The sequence below is a fragment of the Scylla paramamosain genome, chromosome 17 (genome assembly GCF_035594125.1).
Source record: "Scylla paramamosain isolate STU-SP2022 chromosome 17, ASM3559412v1, whole genome shotgun sequence".
Classification (NCBI taxonomy): Eukaryota; Metazoa; Arthropoda; class Malacostraca; order Decapoda; family Portunidae; genus Scylla; species Scylla paramamosain.
The window spans coordinates 18,140,197-18,151,886 of NC_087167.1; positions in this window are offsets into that span (position 1 = coordinate 18,140,197).

The following is an 11,690-nucleotide window of genomic DNA, read 5'->3' on the forward strand; positions in this document are numbered from 1 at the left end:
ATATATATATATATATATATATATATATATATATATATATATATATATATATATATAAAGACCTACTGAGGTGCCGGTCCTCGAACAGAGTCAAAAGTGGTCGTCAAAAATTAAAGGATAAGTAACCTCCCTCTTGAAAAAGATCAAGTCATAGGAAGAAGGAAATACAGAAACTGGAAGCGAATTCCAGAGTTAACTAGAGAAAGGGAAAAACTGGCGGAGACGTCTCAGAACATCTAATTTCATAGAAGCTGTTTTAGCTAGAGATGAGATGTGAAGTTTCCAGTTTAGAGTATAAGAAAAGGACAGACCGAGGATATGTGTAGAAGAGGGGGACAGTTGAGTGTCAATGAAGAAAAGGGAATAGTTGTCTGGAAGGTTGTGTCGAGTTGATAGATGGAGGAATTGAGTTTTTGAGGCATTGGACAATACCAAGTTTGCTCTGCCCCAATCAGAAATTTTAAGGAGATCTACGAAAAGAAATGGGAAAGTTCAGGGTGGTATCATCAGCATAGGAGTGGATAGGACAAGAAGTTTGGTTTAAAAGATCATTGATAAATAATAGGAAAAGAGTGGGTGACAGGACAGAACCCTGAGGAACACCACTGCTAATAGATCTAGGAGAAGAACAGTGACCGTCTATCACAACAACAATAGAACGGTCAGAAAGGAAACTTGAGATGAAGTTACAAAGAGAAGGACTGAAGCCATAGGATGGTAGTTTAGAAATCAAAGCTTTGTGCCAGACTCTATCAAAAGCTTTTGATATGTCTAAGGCAACAGCAAAAGTTTCACCAAAATCTCTAAAATAAGAAGAGTCCGTATTTTTCCTAATGAGTGTCTTTGCAATACTTGATAAGAAGAGCAAGTGTTTGTCCTAGTAAATGTCTTTGCGATGATTATTAAGAAGAGCCAGTGTTTGTCCTATTGGCGAGTGTAATAAGGTCGCACGTCGCTGGCAGATATAATACATCTCTGTGTTACCAATTCATTGAATCAAGAACATAGAGGTGACTTACAAGAGATCTACAGGAATTTACTTGAATATTTCTGTATCTCGTGAAAACCGGCAGTCATAACATGTGGTCAGTTTCTCCTACGCATCGAAACACACACACACACACACACACACACATGGTGACGGTTATTCTTATTCATTCAGGAATTAATTTATATATTTCTTCATTTATTTATTTATTGTGACGGCTGTGAAAGGGGACAGAAGTCGGTGTGTGACACAGATTATGCAGAAGAAATTTAAGAAGCTTGAAAGGTAAGAAAGAACCTTGTATGACCATAAAAAAAAAAACTGAGAAGGACGCGTCTTACTTCGCGCACGTGATAGACACTAATCCGATGGACTTATATATGTTGCTATTTTGATTTTTTTTGATTTTTGACATAATGGCTGCCCTTCACTCTTGAGGGACATTCCTGGTGTGAAATACTTGTAACGCACTCCAAGGAGAAAGTTTTGACTGGCTGACTGGTTGTATTTGGCGCTGAACACAGTATTCATGCCTTTTATGTATGTATGTATGTATGTATGTATGTATGTATATCGTGCTATGCTGCAGTTTTCGTCCACAACTGTGTCTTTGGTCGTTCTGCACGCGTCACGAACTGGTCTTGCTTCAGTGGGCCCGTAGATGCCGATGTCGTGCGAAATCCTTAAACTGCAAGAATACTGGCGAGTTGGCCTCCTGCGCATGCGCATCATCGCGTCAGCACCACCACACACGGCCTGCGAGATTCTTGAGCTCCAAGGTTTCTCTCTCTCTCTCTCTCTCTCTCTCTCTCTCTCTCTCTCTCTCTCTCTCTCTCTCTCTCTTTCACAGCCACTATACCTTGATCATTAAAACTTGTTTTGATTCTTATCAAAAGAAGGTGATTTAAGTCGTTACTGAATAATCTTATAAGCTAAAAAGTTATATTAGCACCTGTATAATTATGTAGGCCCACAAAACACACGGGATGCAAGATGGGGCTCCTAACCTAACCTAACCAAACTATACCTTATCAAATCATACGTAACTAAACCAAACCTAACTTAACCAAACCTAACCAAACCCAACCTAACCAGACCTAAAAACTTCGTTTGTTCTACGTGCGAAATTATTTGCGCCTTGGGATGCGCATGCGCAGAAGACTAATCCGTCATTGCTCTCGCAGCTCAAGGATTTCGCATGATACCGGCCGCAGACTGTCAGTGTGACATGGTTCGGAGGAAATGAGGCTAAATAAGCATTCAGCACATCCGTCATGCCGCTTCCCCCCCATTGCTGCGTACCTGCATCCACACACACACACACACACACACACACACGCATGAAAAACGAGCAATCTGTCCTTGCATGAAATCATCATCCTGAAAATGATTCGAATGCCTTCTTGCTCCTGTCTGTGCGGTGTGTGGGGTACTTTACAGTCTGCACTAAGTCGTCTGCGAGGTATTGAGTTTCCAGATCGTCTTTACCGCGGCACTCAAGCAATATGATTTCAGTGTAGTTCCACAGTGGTGCCTGTGTTCCAAGCAAGCTTAAGACTCTAACTTCCTTGTTGTGTTCTCTGCTATCTGTAGCTGCTGCTTTGCTGAGGAACTGCCACCAATGTTCAAGAAAAGGAAGGCATGCAGCTCTAATTTCAACGTCGTTTTTCTTAGTTCTTTAAGTTGAGAGAGAGAGAGAGAGAGAGAGAGAGAGAGAGAGAGAGAGAGAGAGAGAGAGAGAGAGAGAGAGAGAGCTCGGAGTAGGTAGTGTTTCAAATGCACTTTCTTTTTCTTTATAGTATAAGCTACATGCAACATGCTTCCAGTTGATAAATATATTTCCATTTCGAAACTGACCGTGGTTGGAGGAAGACAAACCAGCTGTTGGGTCTCCCGTCCTCAGTAGGATCCCAAACTTATCCTTGGCTCTAAATCTGGGAACACATTACGACGAAGGTTGTCAGTCATTTTTAGAACGACGAGGTTTGTGGACTTCTTATTTGAGTCTCCCTTCCCTTGTCGTGGTTCCCGTGGTGATGAGCACAGAATGTAAAGTGGTCACCAATGTTTATCGTGGCAATGAACTGGAGCTCAAGGTTTCTCTTTTTGTGTAAGGAAGGCATTGGCCAAGGACAACAAAACTAGAAAAAAAGAGTTCACTGAAGGTGTGTTTCGGGAGAAGACAGTCTGGAAGCAAGTTCAGATTATATTATGAAGTGTCTCTGTTCATAATGTTGAGTTTCTGTCGCATATAAATAGTTTGCTTTTATGTACAGTAGCGGTCCTTCTCACTGTGTTTTGCTCTTACCCATAGTCTTGCGTCTTCTGCTCTTCTGACACCTTCCTTACAAAGCAGACAACTAATAAGGTGCCAGATCACCCGCCATCACAATACCGCTAAATACCTGAAGCTACTAATTATTTTCTATATTGTTTCTTGCTTTGAACCTTAGCAGGTGTAAGTATAATAAGTACCGTCTCTCTCTCTCTCTCTCTCTCTCTAGTGGCTTATTACTCTAGTGGCTTATATAGATTCATTACTCGAACTATTTTTCTTGTATTATGGAAGGAGGACTCTGGCCAAGAGCAATAAAAAACTGATGAAAAAAGGTCCCACTTAAAATGGCGGACCTTAAAGGTGACAATTGGAAGGTAGGTCCAAAAATTTATCTGGAAAAGTGTCTTGAAACCTTCCTTTTGAAAGTCAAAGGAAAGATGAAGTACAGAAGCAAGCAGGAAGTTCCAGAGTATGACAGTAAAAGGATTGAAGAGCTGAGAATACCAGTTAACTCTTGCATTATGGAGGTGGACAAATAAAGTGAAAGTAGAAGGCCTTGTGCAGCGAGGCCGTGTGAGGGGAAGATGCATGCAGTTGGCAAGATGAAAAGAATAGTTAGCATGAAAATAGAGACAGAAGATAGCAAGAGCTGCAACCTTGCGGCTAAGGGAGAGGTTGAAAATAAGAATACAGTAGACATATGGAGAAATTGGGTTTCTAAAGCAATGGACAATACTTAATTTGCTCTACCTCAAATATGAATTTTAGAAAGATCAGATGCCAGGCGTTCCTTGGCTTCCTTGTGTGAATTGTTCAATCCCTGAGTGGTTGGACGTCTAGGAAAAGACGTGAAAAAGGGCAAGAGTGGTGTCATGAGGGTATAAGTGAATAGAACAACCAGTTTAATTATGAAGATCATTGATGAATAAAAGAAAAAAGGAAAGAAGGGGGTGGATGAGAGAACAGAGCCCTAAGAAAAATTTTTGTTATTAAGTTTGGGAAAACAGTAGCCGCCTACCACAGCAGCAATAGAATGGTCAGAAAGGAAACTCGAGATAAGTTACAGAGAGAGAGAGAGAGAGAGAGAGAGAGAGAGAGAGAGAGAGAGAGAGAGAGAGAGAGAGAGAGAGAGAGAGAGAGAGAGAGAGAGAGAGAGAGAGAGAGAGAGAGAGAGAGAGAGAGAGAGAGTTTGGAAAGTAAAGTTTTGTGATAGACTATCAAACGCTTTTGATAAGTTTAGACTCTAGAACAAGTGCGGAAGACTCATCAAAATTCCTTAAGAAGGATAAGCAAGATAGAGTAAGGAAGGTTAGAAGATCCAGCGACCACGACGGGAACCCACACTAGCTGCTGACCAGATATAAGGTTGTGAAGTGATAGATGTTTAAGAATCTTCATGTTGAGGATAGATTCAAATACTGTAGAGGGAAATCAAAGGAATATGACGATAGCTCCAATAATCAGAGAAGTCACACCTTTAAGAAACAGTCAGGTTTTAGGCAAACATCCAGCAGGAAGGAAAGGTAGATGTTCATAGACAGAGCCTTAGGAGTTTGACTAGGTCAGGTGCAAGCACGGAGACACAGGTTCCGAGAACAACAGGAGGGATCCCATCAGGTCCATAAGCCTTCCAAGGGTTAAGGCCAGCGAGGGCGTGGAAAACATCACTGCGAAGGATCTTAATGGGTAGCATGAGGTAGTCAGAGGGTGGAGGAGAGGGAAGAACAAGCCCTGAATCATCCAAGACAGCGTTTTTAGCAAAGATTTGAGCGAAAAGTTCTACTTTAGAAATAGATGAGATGGCAGTGGAGCCATGCTCTATCTTCCTCGCCGCCTCCCGTGGACTGTGTTGTGTTGCCGGGGTCAAGGTCAAGGTCTTCGTGGCGGCAAGATTGAGTTGGACTTAACACAAACACCGGCGAGGTTGTGACATCGAGACACATCGACTGTAACAATGAAGTGTATGGAAAGAAATCTGAATAAAAACGCTAATTATTTCCCTTATAGAGAAGAAAAGTGAGGCGAGTCGGCTGGTCAGCTACTTTTTTCTTATGTATAACTGGCTCCTGCCAAAGAAAAAGGCAAAGAAAAAAAAAAAAGAGGGGGAGAAAGGCCCACTGAAAGTGCAGTCCGTGTGTGTGTGTGTGTGTGTGTGTGTGTGTGTGTGTGTGTGTGTGTGTGTGTGTATGTGTTGTGTGGTGTGGTGTGGTGTGTTGTGTTGTGTTGGTGTGTGTTGTGTTGGTGTGTGTTGTGTTGGTGTGTGTGTGTGTGTGTGTGTATGTGTGTGTGTGTGTGTGTGTGTGTGTGTGTGTGTGTGTGTGTGTGTGTGTGTGTGTGTGTGTGTGTGTGTGTGTATGTGTTGTGTGGTGTGGTGTGGTGTGTTGTGTTGTGTTGGTGTGTGTTGTGTTGGTGTGTGTTGTGTTGGTGTGTGTGTGTGTGTGTGTGTGTATGTGTGTGTGTGTGTGTGTGTGTGTGTGTGTGTGTGTGTGTGTGTGTGTGTGGTGTGGTGTGGTGTGGTGTGGTGTGGTGTGGTGTGGTGTGTGTTGTGTGGTGTGTGTTGTGTGTTGTGCTGTGTTGTGTTGTGTTGTGTGTGTGTGTTTGTGTGTGTGTGTGTGTGTTGTGTTGGTGTGTGTGTGTGTGTGTGTGTGTGTGTGTGTGTGTGTGTGTGTGTGTGTGTGTGTGTGTGTGTTGTGTTGGTGTGTGTGTTGTGTTGAGCTGGTGTGTGTTGGTGTGTTGTGTTGTGTTGTGCTGGTGTGTGATGGTGTGTGTTGGTGTGAGTGTTGTGTTGTGCTGGTGTGTTTGTTGTGTTGTGTTGGTGTGTGTTGTTGATGTGTTGGTATGTGTGTTGTGTTATGCTGGTGTGTGTGTGTGTTGGTGTGTACTGTGGTGTGTTGGTGTGTGTTGTGGTGTGTTGTGTTGGTTTGTGTAAAGCGATGGCGGGCGACGATGATAAATACACGGTGTGTTCCGTGATGACAGGTGCACGATGCGTTCCAGAATGATGGATACACGATGCAAGAGACGATAAATCCCCGTTGTGTTGGTGTCAGTGAAGGTTAAAATTGGTTTCCTTTACTCTTTTTAATTTATCTTAATGATTTGAGTGATTATATCAGCTCTAGATTTTCTGGTCTATCTCTTATTTCAGTACAAGGTATGGGATTCTGTGCCATGGAAATACACTTTGATTTATACTACTTATTATACGCAGATGATTCATTTATTATAGTAAATGATGCAAATCAGTTACATTGTTCTTCGAACGCAGCTGACGAATATTGTAGTAAGTGTAATAAGTGTAGTAAGTGACCGCTTGAGGCAACCACAGCAAAAACTGAACTCCGTCTTCAAAAAGGTGAAGTGAAAAAAAAAAAAATATTAGGACCTTTAAGTTTGGAGATATTGATATCGATGACTATATTTATTTGGAGACGATTTTAATAAAATAGCAGTAAAAAAATATCAAATCACTCACACTACGGGAGTCACTTCCCGGTTATTAAATAAATTCAGCAGATTAGACTTGCTATTTGTTTAGATTTGCATGACAAATAATTGCCATTACTCCACGTTGTATACGGATGTGAAATAAGGAATTTTGAAATAATAATCCATCGTATGTAACCTATAATTCTTTTCTTGAAAAGATTCTTTTGTTCCATAAATCTACACCAACTTGCATGTTATATAGGAAAACAAGACATAGTATCGTCTCAGTACTGACAAAAGGGAAGGCAAGGGGAGCACACTGATCATAGGAACGTACGGGATTTTTTTTTTTTTTATGTAGGAGAGACACTGGCCAAGGGCAACAAAAATCCAATAAATAAAAAAAGCCCACAGAGATGCCAGTCCCATAAAAGGGTCCAAAGGGATAGTCAAAAATTGAAGGATAAGTGTCTTGAAACCTCCCTCTTGAAGGAATTCAAGTCACAGGAAGGTGGAAATACAGAAGCAGGCAGGGAGTTCCAGAGTTTACCAGAGAAAGGGATGAATAATAGAGAATACTGGTTAACTCTTGCATTAGAGAGGTGGACAGAATAGGGGTGAGAGAAAGAAGAAAGTCTTGAGCAGCGAGGCCACGGGAGGAGGGGAGGCATGCAGTTAGCAAGATCAAAAAAGCAGTTAGCATGAAAATAGCGGTAGAAGACAGCTAGAAATGGAACATTGCGGCGATGAGAGAGAGGCTGAAAACAGTCAATTAGAGGAGAGGAGTTGAGACGAAAAGCTTTTGATTCCACCCTGTCTAGAAGAGCGGTATGAGTGGAAACCCTCCAGACATGTGAAGCATACTCCATACATGGACGGATAAGGCCCTTGTACAGAGTTAGCAGCTGGGGAGGGGGGGGAGGTGAGAAAAACTGGCGGAGACATCTCAGAACGCCTAACTTCATAGAAGCTGTTTTAGCTAGAGATGAGATGTGAAGTTTCCAGTTCAGATTATAAGTAAAGGACAGATCGAGGATGTTCAGTGTAGAAGAGGGGGACAGTTGAGTGTCATTGAAGAAGAGGGGATAGTAGTCTGGAAGGTTGTGTCGAGTTGATAGATGGAGGAATTGAGTTTTGAGACATTAAACAATACCAAGTTTGCTCTGTCCCAATCAGAAATTTTAGAAAGATCAGAAGTCAAGCGTTCTGTGGCTTCCCTGCGTGAAATGTTTACTTCCTGAAGGATTGGACGTCTATGAAAAGACGTGGAAAAGTGCAGAGTGGTATCATTAGCGTAGGAGTGGATAGGACAAGAAGTTTGGTTTAGAAAGTCATTGATGAATAATAAGAAGAGAGTGGGTGACAGGACAGAACCCTGAGGAACACCACTGTTAATAGATTTAGGAGAAGAACAATGACCGTCTATCACAGCAGCAATAGAACGGTCAGAAAGGAAACTTTAGATGAAATTAGAAAGAGAGAAGGAGAGAAGCCGTAGGAGGGTAGTTTGGAAATCAAAGCTTTGTGCCAGACTCTATCAAAAGCTATTGATATGTCCAAGGCAACAGCAAAAGTTTCACCAAAATCTCTAAAAGAGGATGACCAAGACTCAGTAGGGAAAGCCAGAAGATCACCAGTAGAGGGGCCTTGACGGAATCCATACTGGCGATCAGACAGAAGGTTGTGAAGCGATAGATGTTTAAGAATCTTCCTGTTGAGGATAGATTCAAATACTTTAGATAGGCAGAAAATTAAAACAATAGGACGGTAGTTTGAGGTATTAGAACGGTCACCCTTTTTAGGAACAGGCTGAATGTAGACAAACTTCCAGCAAGAAGGAAAGGTAGATGTTGACAGACAGAGCTGAAAGAGTTTGACTAGGCAAGGTGCAAGCACGGAGGCACAGTTTCGGAGAACAATAGGAGGGACCCCATCAGGTCCATAAGCCTTCCGAGGGTTTAGGCCAGCAAGGGCATGAAAATATCATTGCGAAGAATTTTAATAGGTAGTATGAGGTAGTCAGAGGGTGGAGGAGAGGGAGGAACAAGCCCAGAATCGTCCAAGGTAGAGTTTTTTAAAGCAATGGTTTGAGCGAAGAGTTCAGCTTTAGAAATAGATGTGATAGCAGTGGTGCCATCTGGTTGAAATAAAGGAGGGAAAGAAGAAGAAGCAAAATTATTGGAGATATTTTTGGCTAGATGCCAGAAGTCACGAGGGGAGTTAGATCTTGAAAGGTTTTGACACTTTCTGTTAATGAAGAAGCTTTTGGCTAATTGGAGAACAGACTTGGCATGGTTCCGGGCAGAAATATGAAGTGCATGAGATTCTGGTGATGGAAGGCTTAAGTACCTTTTGTGGGCTACCTCTCTATCATGTATAGCACGAGAACAAGTTGTGTTGAACCAAGGTTTGGAAGGTTTAGGTTGAGAAAAAGAGTGAGGAATGTACGCCTCCGATGTACACTATCATCTCTGTTATGCGCTCAGCACACAAAGACGGGTCTCTGACACGGAAAGAGTAATCATTCCAAGGAAAATCAGCAAAATACCTCCCCAGGTCCCCCAAGCTAACAGAGGCAAGATGCCAGAGGCACCTTCGCTTAGAGGGATCCTGAGGAAGGATTGGAGCGATAGGACAAGATACAGATATGAGATCGTGATCGGAGGAGCCCAACGGAGAAGAGAGGGTGACAGCATAAGCAGGAGGATTAGAGGTCAGGAAAAGGTCAAGAATGTTGGACGTATCTCCAAGACGGTCAGGAATACGAGTAGGTTGTTGCACCAATTACTCTAGGTCGTGGAGGATAGCAAAATTGAAGGCTAGTTCACCAGGATGCCCAGTGAAGGGAGAGGAAAGGCAAAGCTGGTGGTGAACATTGAAGTCTCCAAGAATGGATATCTCTGCAAAAGGGAAGAAAATCAGAATGTGCTCCACTTTGGAAGTTAAGTAGTCAAAGAATTTCTTATATTCAGAGGAGTTGGGTGAGAGATATACAGCACAGATAAATTTAGTTTTGAGAGTGACTCTGTAGTCGTAGCCAGATGGTGGAAAACTCGGAAGATTCAAGAGCGTGGGCACGAGAGCAGGTTAAGTAATTGTGCACATAAACGCAACATCCAGCTTTGGATCAAAAGTGAGAATAGAGAAAATAGGAGGGAACAGAAAAGGGGCTACTGTCAGTTGCCTCAGACACCTGAGTTTCAGTGAGGAAAAAAAAAAAATGAGGTTTAGAAGAGGAGAGGTGGTGTTCTACAGATTGAAATTTAGATCTTAGACCACGAATGTTGCAGAAGTTAATGAAGAAAAAGTTGAGGGGGGTGTCAAGACACTTAGGGTCGTCGTCAGAAGGGCAGTCCGACCTGGGGACATTTGTGGTCCCCTCCCCAGATGGAGACTCCGAGGCTGGTGTAGGAGTCGCCATGGATTTTGAAATTTTGAGTGAAGGGTGCGTCTTATTAAGTGCCTGTAGGTTTGTGTGGAGGAAGAGAGTTGTCTTTAGAGGGCAGGCTGTGACTGCCCCCTTGTGTTGTGAGACACAAATGGAAACGTTCAGCGAGGTCACAGCTGGGTTTAATGATAAGTTCACAGCACCCCCTGATCCAGTGGAGTGCGTCATGTGGGTGGAGGCTTAAGGTTTAGTTTTGAGCCCGTTTAGTTAATTACAGGAAAACGAGAGCCTTCATCAGATAGAAGGTGACATCGCTTCGGAATGTATGGAGCAGGAGTAGCAGAGCTTTTACTGCCGCCGACTGTACCTCTCAGCAGCAGAGTAGAAGCGTGCTGGGCCCATAACCCAGAGGTCCGTAGATCGAAACTACGCTCTGCTTCTTTCTGGTGTCCTCTCTCTAATGCTGGTGACTAGTGTAGTGAAATCAAACTACCTAGCAGACACCAGAGGATATGTTACTGCATATATTCCTCTGTAGCTCCTCGTTGGTATAGGGGACACAGACCATCAGAAGAATCCGCTACGGGAAAGAAATGGTGCCGGTGGTTCCCAGCGCTTTTTGTTCCCATTCTCATTGGTGTTTTTCCCTTTGATGACACGGAGTCCTCGTTAAACCATCACTAGACTTATGGAGGACTACTTAAAAACCACCAGTAACCTCCACTAAGTAACGCGACGAAAAATTTGAGAACACGTCAAAACTGGAGTCATTAATGACTGTATCCATGATTTTTTCCTTATCAAACTCTCACTGTACTATAAAAAATAACTTCCATCAAAGATGATTAAAGAGAGAGAAAGAAAGCAAGAAGGAAAAAAGAGAGGAAGTTAAGAAGAATTTGAGGACATGCCAACACTAAAACTACTAATGAACGCATCCATGAATTTTCAAGACGATTTTCCTCATTTTTTTTCATTGTAACGGTGTCACATAATAATGTGCATTGTACTTATAATTATTTTCCTAGTTAGCAATGTAAGTGTACGTATACATTTAAGTATGAGTGTAGGTAGTGGGTGTGGGCAGATAAGGGTGTAGATGACATGGTCACGCCATATCCTTCGTCACACATACCATAAAACTTTCCATAGTCCATTTATTGCCATCGATAAAATAATAATCACTGTGAAACACGATTTTTGTCGTTGGGCAACAACTGTTATTTTCTATTTGCTTATGCCCAGAAAACATGGAAAAGCAATGATGTTTATTTCTAACTTTGCTTTTGTGGTCAGGACAATGATATTTATGAAATTTACCTATTACCATTGGGAGAACGTGGCGAATTTGAACTCTCATTTGCACAAAGCAGAAACAAAACGACATGTGATACAAAGGTAGCATTTATTTATTCTTGGATTACACAAGTGAGACAATAAAACAAAAAAATGAGCAGTTTTCCGGGATTTACGCTTATACTGTAAATTACTTTCACGAATCAGCCCCCAAATATAGTCTCCCATCATGTTTTCATTATACGACCCTTGGTAGCGGCGTTCATAGTCCAGGATATCCTGATGGAAGCGCTCGCCTTGCTCCTCGGAGC